The sequence below is a fragment of the Notamacropus eugenii genome, chromosome 2 (assembly GCF_028372415.1).
Source record: "Notamacropus eugenii isolate mMacEug1 chromosome 2, mMacEug1.pri_v2, whole genome shotgun sequence".
Lineage (NCBI taxonomy): Eukaryota > Metazoa > Chordata > Mammalia > Diprotodontia > Macropodidae > Notamacropus > Notamacropus eugenii.
Window position 1 is genome coordinate 345,688,020 of NC_092873.1, and position 11,324 is coordinate 345,699,343.

Genomic DNA, 11,324 nt, shown 5'->3' on the forward strand with positions numbered 1-11,324 from the left:
TAATTTTTGTATTTGAAAGTCAAATTTTCTATTCAGCTCTGGTCTTTTCAACAAGAATGCTTGGAAGTCCTCTATTTCATTGAAATTCCATTTTTTCCCCTGAAGTATTATACTCAGTTTTGCTGGGGAGGTGATTCTTGGTTTTAATCCTATCTCCTTTGATATCATATTCCAAGCCTTTCAATTCTTTAGTGTAGAAGTTGCTAAATCCTGTGTTATCCTGATTGTATTTTCACAATACTCAAAATGTTTCTTTCTGGCTACTTGGAATATTTTCTCCTTGACCTGGGAACTCTGGAATTTGGCTACAATATTCCTAGAAGTTTTCCTTCAGAGATTTTCTTCAGGAGGTGATCAGTGAATTCTTTCCATTTCTATTTTACTCTCTGGCAGTTTTCCTTGATAATTTCATGAAAGATGTCTAGGCTCTTTTTTTGATCATGGTTTTCAGGTAGCCCCATAATTTTAAAATTATCTCTCCTGGATCTCTTTTCCAGGTCAGTTGTTTTTCCAATGAGATATTTCACATTGTCTTCAATCTTTTCGTTCTTTTGGTTTGGTTTTGTAATTTCTTAGTTTCTCATAAAGTCATTAGCTTCCATCTGCTCCATTCTAATTTTTAAAGAAATATTTTTTTAAGTGAGCTTTTGGACTTCTTTTTCCATTTGGTTAATTCTGCTTTTTAAAGCATTTTGGACCTCTTTTGCCATTTGGTTAATCTCTTTTTAAAAGTGTTATTTTTTTCAGCATTTTTTTGTGTCTTCTTTAGCAAGCTGTTGACTTACTTTTCTTGATTTTCTTGCATCACTCTCATTTCTCTTCCCAATTTTTCCTCCACCTCTCTTACTTGATTTTCAAAATCCTTTTTGAGCTCTTCCATGGCCTGAGACCATTGCACATTTATTTTGGAGGTTTTGGATGCAGAAGCCTTGACTTTGATGTCTTCCTCTGATGTTATGCATTGTTTTTCCTCATCCAAAAAGATTGAAGAAAATACATGTTCACCAAGAAAGTAACCTTCTATAGTCTTATTTTTTCCCCCCTTTTTGGGTATTTTTCTAACCAGTTACTTGACTTTTGAGTCCTTTGTCAAGTGGAGGGTATACTCTGGGGACCTGTAAATTCTCAGTTCCTCCAAGGTATTATAGTCAAGAAAGAGGAGTTTACTCCTCTCCTTGCCTGTGCTCCGGTTTGTGAGCAACCACAAGCACTCTTTTCTTGGATTTGAGAGTAGGATTCCCTCTCCACAGTCACCACCAGCTCCACCACACACCACCTCCTCATCCCAGGACCGCCATTTAGAACTGAGACCCAGATCAGGGGCTCTATTCCCCCAGGGTCTTTAGGCTGAGGGCTCCAAAAGTGGATGCTGCTGCCACAGGGGCTGCCCCCTCCCTAGTGCCAGACCCAGACAGTACTTGCCTCTCACCCAGGTGAAAGAGCTTTCTTACTGACCTTTGAAGCAGTCTCTGGCATTTGTGGGTTAAGGGATCTGGGAACCACAGCTACTAGCCCTGATTCTGTGTGCTGAAGCCTGCTTCAGTCCTATGCATGCTGTACTGCACCCCAAGGCTGGGCTGTGCTCTGCTCTGAGTCCAGTGTGATAGACCATTCCTGTTGGCCTTCCAGGTTATCTTGGTCTAGAAATCTCTTTCACTCTGTCATTTTGTGGCTTCTGTTTCTCTAGCATTTGTTTAGAGTCATTTTTTACAAGTATTTTGAGGGCTATGAGGGAGAGCTAGGGCAGGTCAGTCTTTCTACTCTGCCATTTTGGCTTCACCCTCTTCCCCAGTTTTTCTTCAAACATTCTGCTCATTATTTCTTATAGCATAACAGTTTTACATCACAATCACATACCACAACTTGCTTAGTCATTCCCCAATTGATGATCATCCCTTCAGCTTCCAATTCTTTGCCATCACAAAAACAGTAGTTATAAATATTTTTGTGCACATAGGTCCTTCTCCTTTCTTTGATCTCTTTGGGGTACAGACCCAGTAGTGGTATTGCTGGGTCAAAGTATGCACAGTTCTATAACCCTTTGGGCATAGTTCCAAATTGCACTCCAGAATGGATGGGTGGATCAGTTCACAACTTCATCACCAATATATTATAGTGCCCCTCTTTTTCCCACAATCCCTCTAACATTTGTCATTTGCCTTTTCTATCACATTAGTCAATCTGATAGGTGTGAAGTGGCACCTTAGTTGTTTTAATTTGCATTTCTCTAATCAATAGTGATGAGAGATTTTATAATAGAAGGGAAGATGAGAGAAGTGAGGCGGGGAGCATGTGAACCTTACTCTCATTGGAATTGATTCAAAGAGGGAATAAAACCCTCTCATTTGGGTGCAGAAATCCATCTTACCAAACAGAAAAGTAGAAGGGGAAAGGGATAAGAGAAGGGGATAGGGCTGAAAGAAGGAAGGGCAGATTGGGGGAGGTAAAAGTCAAAAGTGAAACACCTTTTAGAATGAAGAGAGAAAGGAGAGAGAGAGGCGGTAGGATAAATGGAGAAAATAGGATGGAGGGAAATACATGGTTAGTAATCATTACTGTGAAAAAAATTTATAGCAAGTTTTTCTGATAAAGACCTTATTTCTCAAACATATAGAAACCCAAGACAAATACATAGAAATAATCAATATCAATTGATAAATAGTCAAAGAATATGAAGTCAGTTTTCAGAGAAAGTAATCAAAACTATCTATAGTCATATGAAAAAATGCTCTAAATCACTATTGATTAGAGAAATGCAAATTAAAACAACTATGTACCATCACTACACACCTATCAGATTGGCTAATAAGACAGAAAAGGGAAAATGATAAATGTTGGAGGGGTTGTGGGAAAATTAAAGTACTTAAAAATTACTCTTGCAATTTTTAAGATTTTAAAAAAATTTAAAAAAGCACTAATACACTTCTGATGAAGTTGTATACTGATCTAATCATTCTGGAGAGCAATTTGGAACTAGGCCCAAAGGAGTATAAAACCATGCATGCCCTTTGATCCAGCAATACCACTACTAGGTCTGTAATCCAAAGAGATAAAAAACAAAAATATGCACAAAAATATTTATAGCAGCTCTTTTTGTGGTGGCAAAGAATTGCAAACTGAAGGGATGTCCATCAATTGTGGAATGGCTGAACAAATTGTTGTATATGATTGTGACGGAATACTATTATGCTATAAGAAGTAACAAGCAGGATGCTCTCAGAAAAACCTGGAAAAATTTATATGAATTGAAGCCAAATGAAATGAGTGGAGCCAAGAAAACATTGTACACAGTAACAACAATATTGTATGATTATCTACTATGAATAACTTAGCTGTTCTTAGCAATACAATGGTCTAAGATAAGTCTGAAGAATTTATGAGAAAAGGTGCTGTCTCCAGAGAAAGAATTGGTGGAGCTTAAATGCAAATTGAAAATACATTTTCTTAAAAAAATTAAAAGAAAAAGAAAATACTTTTTCTTTATAGGGACGTGTGTTTTCTTTCACAGCATAATTTACATGGAAATGTGCTCTATATGACTACATGTATAATCTCTGTCAGACTGCTTGCTTTCTCAGTGTGGAAAGGAGGAAGGAGAGAAATTGAAAAAATTTGAAAAATGTGGAAAAAAATGTTAAAAATTATTTTTGCATATAATTGAGAAATATAATATTAAATTAAAAAAACTAAAAAATAGAGATTTAGAGCATTTTTTCATGTGACTAGATGTAGTCTTTTGATTTCTTCATCTGAAAAGTGCTTGTTCATATCTTTTGACCATTTATCAGTTGGGGAATGGCTCTTATTTATATACATTTGACTCAGTTATCTATATATTTGAGAAATGAGGCCTTTATCAGAGAAACTTAATGTAAAATTCCCACATACCCCCATCCCCATTTCCTGCTTTCTTTCTAATCTTGACTGTACTGATTTTGTTTGTGTACCTTTTGGATTTGATGTATCTGTTTTACATCCTATAATCCTTTCTATTTGTTGTTTGGTCATAAATTCTTCCCTTCTTGCAGGTAAAATTTATCATGCTCCTCTATTTTCAATTCCAATCTTTCTGCTGCAACAGGTTGCCTTCCAAGGGTGAAGGGGGAAACTTGAGGGTGGTGAGAGGCTCCCTCAGTCTAAAAACAACTTCAGTGCTGAGATAGGCTTGGTGCTTAGGGTATGGAAAGGGCATGTGGGTGTCATTTTATTCCCATGCTAGACTCAATCAGGACCCTTCCAATTTGGCACCCCAGTGAGATCATGGGAACCTAAATTGCCCTAGGGTGGGAAGATGGTAGACCTAGGACCAACAAACCAGATTGCCAAGGATCCTCTACAAGCCCCTTTATCTATGTCATGGGCTCCAGCCTCACATTCTCCAGAGGATACAGGAGTGGATAGTGCATAATATGTTCCCTCTGGCAAAGGGTTCTATCCCTTTATTGCTGAAGCAGGGCAAAGAACAGGAGAAAGGTACCTGGGTCTCCTTGCAGAGCCATTTAGAACACAAAGGGGTAGCAAAACATCCACTCCTGCCTGTGCCCATGGCAGATGACATTTCTCTTTCCATCTTCCCCCACTCAGTAGCTGCAGAAAATTAGCTGTGATTTTGTTTTTGTTGATTTTGACTTAAATTTTGTCTTCATTGGATGTTTACATGGGAGTTGCAATGACCCAATGATTTGGGTCATTGCTTCAAACTCCCCCAAGAAGATCTTGTGTTCCACCACACTGCAGGGAGGCAATTTAGTGACTAGAAACTATCTTAATCAATGCCTGAGCAGACATATATAATAGTACTAACAGCTAACATTTATATAAAGCTTTAGAAAATATTATCTTATTTTTATCCTCACAATAACTCTTGGGAGGTGGGTGCTGTCACCCCCATTTTACTGAAAAGGAAACAGAGGCTGGCTGGTGTTTAATGACTTGTCCAGAGTCACGCAGTAAGTATCTGAGACTGGATCTGAACCTCAGGTCTTTTGGACTCTAGGTCCACAGTTCTATCCATTTAGCTGCCAAGTTATCAGTCTGGCTACCTGTCACATGACAAAGTGAATATAAGTGGATAGATCTGACATACCTGTATATGACTGTCTTCTTACTACATGATGTAAATGATGCCTATATTGTAATGTTAAAAGGAAAATGTGAGATCAAAAATAATAAAAATGGATATTCTCCTGTTCTGAAAGAAATGGATGGGGAAAAGGCATGTTTTCCAGACTTCTCAGTCAACAGATATTTATCAAAACCTTCCAACTCTGAGAATTTTCCCAGGCACAGAACTCTCTTCTTCCTCATCCTAGCCTCCTGGTTTCCCAGAAGTCCTAGCTGCAATCCACCTTCTGTGAGAAGCCTTTCCAAGTTCTCCTTAATCTAATGCCTTTCTTCTGAGATTATCTCCAATTTATCCCATATACATGTGTGTATATATATATATATATATATATATATATAAGCATATATATATGTAATTTGTAAATATTATTTCCAAGTTGTCTTCATAAATAGATTGTGAGTTCCTTAGGACAGGGTATGTTTTTGCCTTTCTTTGTATCCCCAAAGCTTCCTACAATGCTTGGCACAGAGGTGTTCAGAAAATAATTGTTGACTTGACTTCTTTGATTTTTTCCATGTAATAGGATATAAGGTTGGACAGGTAGACAGATTATGCAAAGCCTTAAATTATCACCATCTGCTTTGTACTTGTAAGCACATATGAACCTATATTATCTAAATCTATATAAAGCATGAAATACTATATAAAGCACATAGAGCAGGAGCTGGTGACCTATGGCATGCATACGAAAGATTGCAGAGAGCATTTTTAACAACTCCAGAATATCTTTATCAGAATCTCATTCCTGTTAATTTGAATTAACATACTAAAAGCTATAGCTATAACTCCTCCTTGGAGAATTTATATTTTAATAAGAACCCACAAAATTGGTTGAGAAGGAATAAAAACTCACCCTACTTTAGAAAGGCTTCTAGTTCCAGATCAAATGAGATAACATTTGTACCATGTTTTGCAAACCTTAAAGTGATATAGAAATGTCAGCTATAGTAATAATAACTACTAGTAATATATAGACCATGTCAGGTTTATTTCCCTAAGAGTCTGGGCTGTACCTGTTTATAAATCCTCAAGAAAAGGTTATATTTTAACCCTGTCCATTTTGCTATGGTATGGAATAAAATTAGGATCAGAAGCTGAATCATTCGAATAATCCCAATGACACTATTTCTAAATGATACAACAGAATATACACAGAGAAAGCTGCAATACATTATTTGAATGTCTGAACTATCAAAATAGGCTAAATCCCCCCACACTGAACCTGAGAAGAGGGACCTAAGTCACAACATGCAGACCAAATTAACCATGCAAGAGTCTACAATGCATTGGTGCAGAGATTCTGGAAATGGCAGCTGCAGCCACAAGTGAAAGAAAAGGCTTTTGTAAGTATAAATGTGACAGAGACTGTTTGTCCCAAGTTGGTCTTTTTAGTCACAGATAAAAAGCACCACGAGTAAAATCATCTTCAAACAAGCAAAGGAATTACATCCTTCCAAATTACATGCTTCCAAAACAGGATGAGAATTGGTATGAGATTTTTTTTTCTTTTCCTGTGACATTTACAAAGATATAACCTCGCAGCAAAAGGCTGGAAGGGGATGCATTTAATTGTAGAGAAATGGAGAACATTTATGCAAATAGATGCATTAGCTCTGACAGCATTGGTACCAGCGGAGGCTCTCAAGGAAGCACACGGAAATCACTTAAATGCTTCATGAGTCAGAGAGCACCACGGATCCTCTAGCTAATGTTTTTTTGCATTTAACATCTCAGTATCAGCAGGCTTCAATGACACAGGTTCTACTTTTCTTTCACCCGCTAAGTAATCTTACTCTAATTGATCTCCTCCTCAGTACTCATCATTGCAACCATCTTCTCAGCCAGACACTACTCAGGATGATGTGCATGTGACTTTCAGAAATTAAATGGCTCCCACATCTCAAGTATAAATCCTATTTTGGAGATGGAATTAACATTCACAGCATTCTCCCAGAGAGCTGCTTCTATATCCTGTAATGAGTCCAAAGAAACGATAATAATAGTATTTGACAGTGATATAAAGGGTTTATAAGATGGTAGTCTCCTTCTTGAATGTGTCATCCTGAGAACGTACTTGGACCATGTTGTTTTTCACTTACATAAAACATTAGATATTTATGCTCACAAATTGGCCTAAATCTATGTTTTCAGTTTATTATGAAGACTAAAAATATAACAAATTAGTTGGAACTGAAACTCCTATATAAAAATGTCAACTTCTAAGTTACCATATCAATGCCTGGGATGATATTTGTATGAGTCCAGTGCATCCATAATTAAAGGCCACTAAAACAAAAAGGCCAAAAGTATAACGATAAACTAGTGTGAAGTCTGGAATAACATATCTGAAACTGAATGCTGTCAAATTACTATGACCAAAGAGATGTGCATAGATAGGAAACTATGGGTGCAGAATACTGCACTGAAGGTTGAACTTGGTTGATGTGTTTGGTTTTGCTGAGCTGGTTTTTCTTTGTTAGAGAGGATGACACAGCAGGGGGAAGGGATATAATGGGAAATACTATATAAAAATACATCCGTAAAAATCAAAAAGTGATTATGGAGAACAAAAAGAAATGTGTTGGATTCTGTCAGAAGACCTGGGTTCAAATTGGTCAACTTTGTGAAGTTGGACATGTCAGTCCATTTGTTTTGTTCAGTAATTTCTCAGTTTACATCCAACTCTTTGATTCCATTCAGAGTTTTCTTGGAAAAGATTCTGGAAGCTTGCCATGTTCTTCTCCAGCTCATTTTACTTATGAGGAACTGAGGTAAACAGGTTCAGTGGCTTACCCAGGGAAACACAGCTACTAAGTGTCGGAGGCTAGATTTGAATTCAGGAAGATGAGTTTTCCTGATTTCAACCACTGAGCCTCCTAGCTGCCCATTCCATTTAATTTCAATAAACTGTAAAGAGAGTAGGTTGGACTATATGACCCTCTAGGGTCCCTTCCAGGTCTAAATCTATGAGTGAGAAGGCAGGTAAAAGTCTTTCAATCCTAGCAGTGACAGCCAGTTCTTTTTTTTTTTTTTTATTTAACTTTTAACATTCATTTTCACAAAATTTTGGGTTACAAATTTTCTCCCCTTTTATCCCCTCCCCCCCCAAACACCAAGCATTCTAATTTCCCCTATGACCAATTGCCCCTATAATTGGTCATAGGGGCAATTGGTCATAGGGGAAATTAGAATGCGGCCAGTTCTAATAAAACAAAATAGCCCAAATTATTTTAAACTTCTTTAGATGTGTTACTTATTTCATCAGGCCATTCAGTGATGAGGAAAATACATGGCATCCCTGTATCCATTCCAAGAGAAAAAATGAGAAATGTCTAGCTTTTCCCCATTTTCAACTGAGAAACATAACTTGCTTCTCTGGAAAGTGAGTGTGGAATTTCCTTATGTAGCCCAAGATTTTTGTTATAGACAAAAAATTCCATCTTTTGATTTTTTTCAAACGGTCAAGTATAGTAAAAGCAATGGATTTGGAGTCAGAAGATTCTGAGTTTGAATCTAGGATTACTACCTGTGTAGGCTACAGTCAGACACTTTCACTCTTTGTCCTCTGTTTACTCACTTCCAAAAGAAGGGAATTGAAATAGATGGTCCTCAACATCCCTTCCAGTTTTAATGTGATACTATTTTCCATTCATGCTGAATTTTCATAAGCATATAAAGGTATTAATAGATACACGGTCTCAAGTCCCACAATGTATTTCTCATAATTCTGTCTCTAGTAAGGAAGTTTTTGATAATGATGAGGATGCACTTACTTCACTGAGGTCTCACAGTAAAAGTATGAGTCCAAAATTCTGTTCCTAACATGAAACCTAGTTTTTAACCTATGTTTTACCTACATATCTCATTTACCTACATTAGAAATGGGTCACTAACAAAAGAATGCTAGTACTGTGACTGGCTCAGTTAAACTCTCAACCCCAACTCTTGCTTTCATATTGGTGGATTTCAATACATATATTAATGTTGCCTCAGTACCCCAACTTCATAGTTCTTCAATCTAATCAATTCCCAGGACCTACTACTTCTCCACTCCACCTCAGCTACATGCAAGAGATGGTTATACTCCTGATCTGGTGACTAGTTATCTTGAACACAAATTTCCACTTTCATGTTCATTCTTTGATCTGATCGAAATATCTTTAATTTTTGTCTTTTCTTCATACCTTACACTCCTCTGTGCTTGGTTCTAGTCCATGACGTCCAATTCTTGCACCCCTCAGTTGTTTCCCAGGAAATCACCCCTGGACTAAGCTCTTTCCTCATCCTTATCTTGACCCTTTGGTGAATTAATTTAACTCTACACTATATTTTAATCTTGAATCCCTTTCCTTTTTGTTTCATGATCCATTTTGTCTTACCAAATCCCATCTTTGGGTCCCACCTTCTGCCTCATTCGCTGCTACTCAAATGTGAAAGAATGCAAGTTGGAAGTCTCAAAATCATGATTGGGTCCATCACAGATTTTTTTTGTAACCTCAACTGGCTCCTCACTACAGCAATCTTCTTCCTCCCTGATTCTCCATCTCACTAATTAAATAAAAAAAGATTTAGGTTTCTCTTCTCTAATCAAGGTTTTCATAGTACTCTTTCCCCAGACTCTCACAACTTAAGGCCTAGTCTCACTCTCTAAAATTGAGGCCAGTTTTTTCTCCTCTTCTCTCCCAAACCTCTAACATTTTACCCACTATCTCTTACTCATGTTTGATGGGATAGTCCCTTTGATATCTTTTCCATATTGTAGCACCATCCATTCCCACTTTTAATCTAATCATTATATTTTTTCTTGCTACTAGCTCTTTGCCTGCTACAAACACACCTCATCCTTAAAAAATACTTTGTTGGACATTTAAACTTCTTCACAGCCTGACCCCTTCCCATCTCTAGTCTTATTTTACTCCCCTGCACATGATGACCCAGATATACTGGTCTACTTGTTCTATTTATGTGACAGTACATCTCTTGCATCTCTTGACTTTGCACTGGTTGTCTTTCAGGCCTTGAATGTTCTTTGCCTCTTCAAGACTCAGCACAAATGTCTTCTCATGTAGGAGATGATGGATAACATATCTATATTCATATATGTTGCTTCTCCCTTAAGATGTGAGGTCCTTGATCAAGAGATTGGTTTTGCTTTTCCTTGTATCCCTCAGAGATTAGCAAAGGGCCTGCCAAATAGTTATGCATTAGTAAATACTTTTTGATTGATAACTGACAGTGAGGTCTGTAGGGGATATTGTGAGTTAGGCACAACTCAATGGAGGTGCAGACAAATTTCCTTTAGGTCCCTATTTCACAGAGCACCTGAAATTACACCAAAGGATCCCTGACAATACATTAGGAGAATCCAAACAAGCTCTTACTTAGCACTCACTAGGAAAAGTTAACTTGAAAAGAAAACAAATTCAGAAAAGTCCTCAAAGAGCTGTAGGGTTTCAAGACTGGAATTCATGTGGAAGATTACTTAGGATATGTAGGATAGCAGGAAAACTTCCTATAGACCAACAGTCCACAAAGATGTTAGACAAACTGTTTATACTCATGTCATGAAAAGAAATGGCTAGGTCGATTAAAAAAAAAAAAACCCAACACATTTTATAAGATATAAATATGTTCTCAGTGAAATGCTAAGCACCAGCATTTTCAGGGTAGCTGCATTAAGAAACAAACTAGGTGGATAATCTTGATCAAATGAGTGTAGTAATACAACAGATATTAGTTCTTAAACATTCAAACAAAAAATGTTACCTCAAAAGTAACTGAGCTGAGTGTACATCAGAAAAAAGGACTACTCAATTATAATATAAATTTTTTTCTCTACTGCAGGAATTTTTAATCTTTTTTGTGTCATGGACTCTTGTAGCAGTTGTGAAACTAATTGACCTCTTCTCAGACTAACGTTTTAAAATGCATTAAAAAAAATAGGATTATGAAGGAAACCAATGATATTGAAGTAGTTCTCAAAATATTTTTAAACAAATGAAGTTTGCAGATTCCATGTTAAACATTTCTGCATTAGGGAATTACTGAAGGCAAAATTAGGATATTCAAGAATCAGAATACTAGATGGAGAATCTTTTCAGGGGGTCTTGCAAATGTGAGGTGCCTCAAAATTATACTATACTAAGTCCCCCAATGGATTTGTACTCTACAATACAAGGACATGGAGGAAATTTATGTC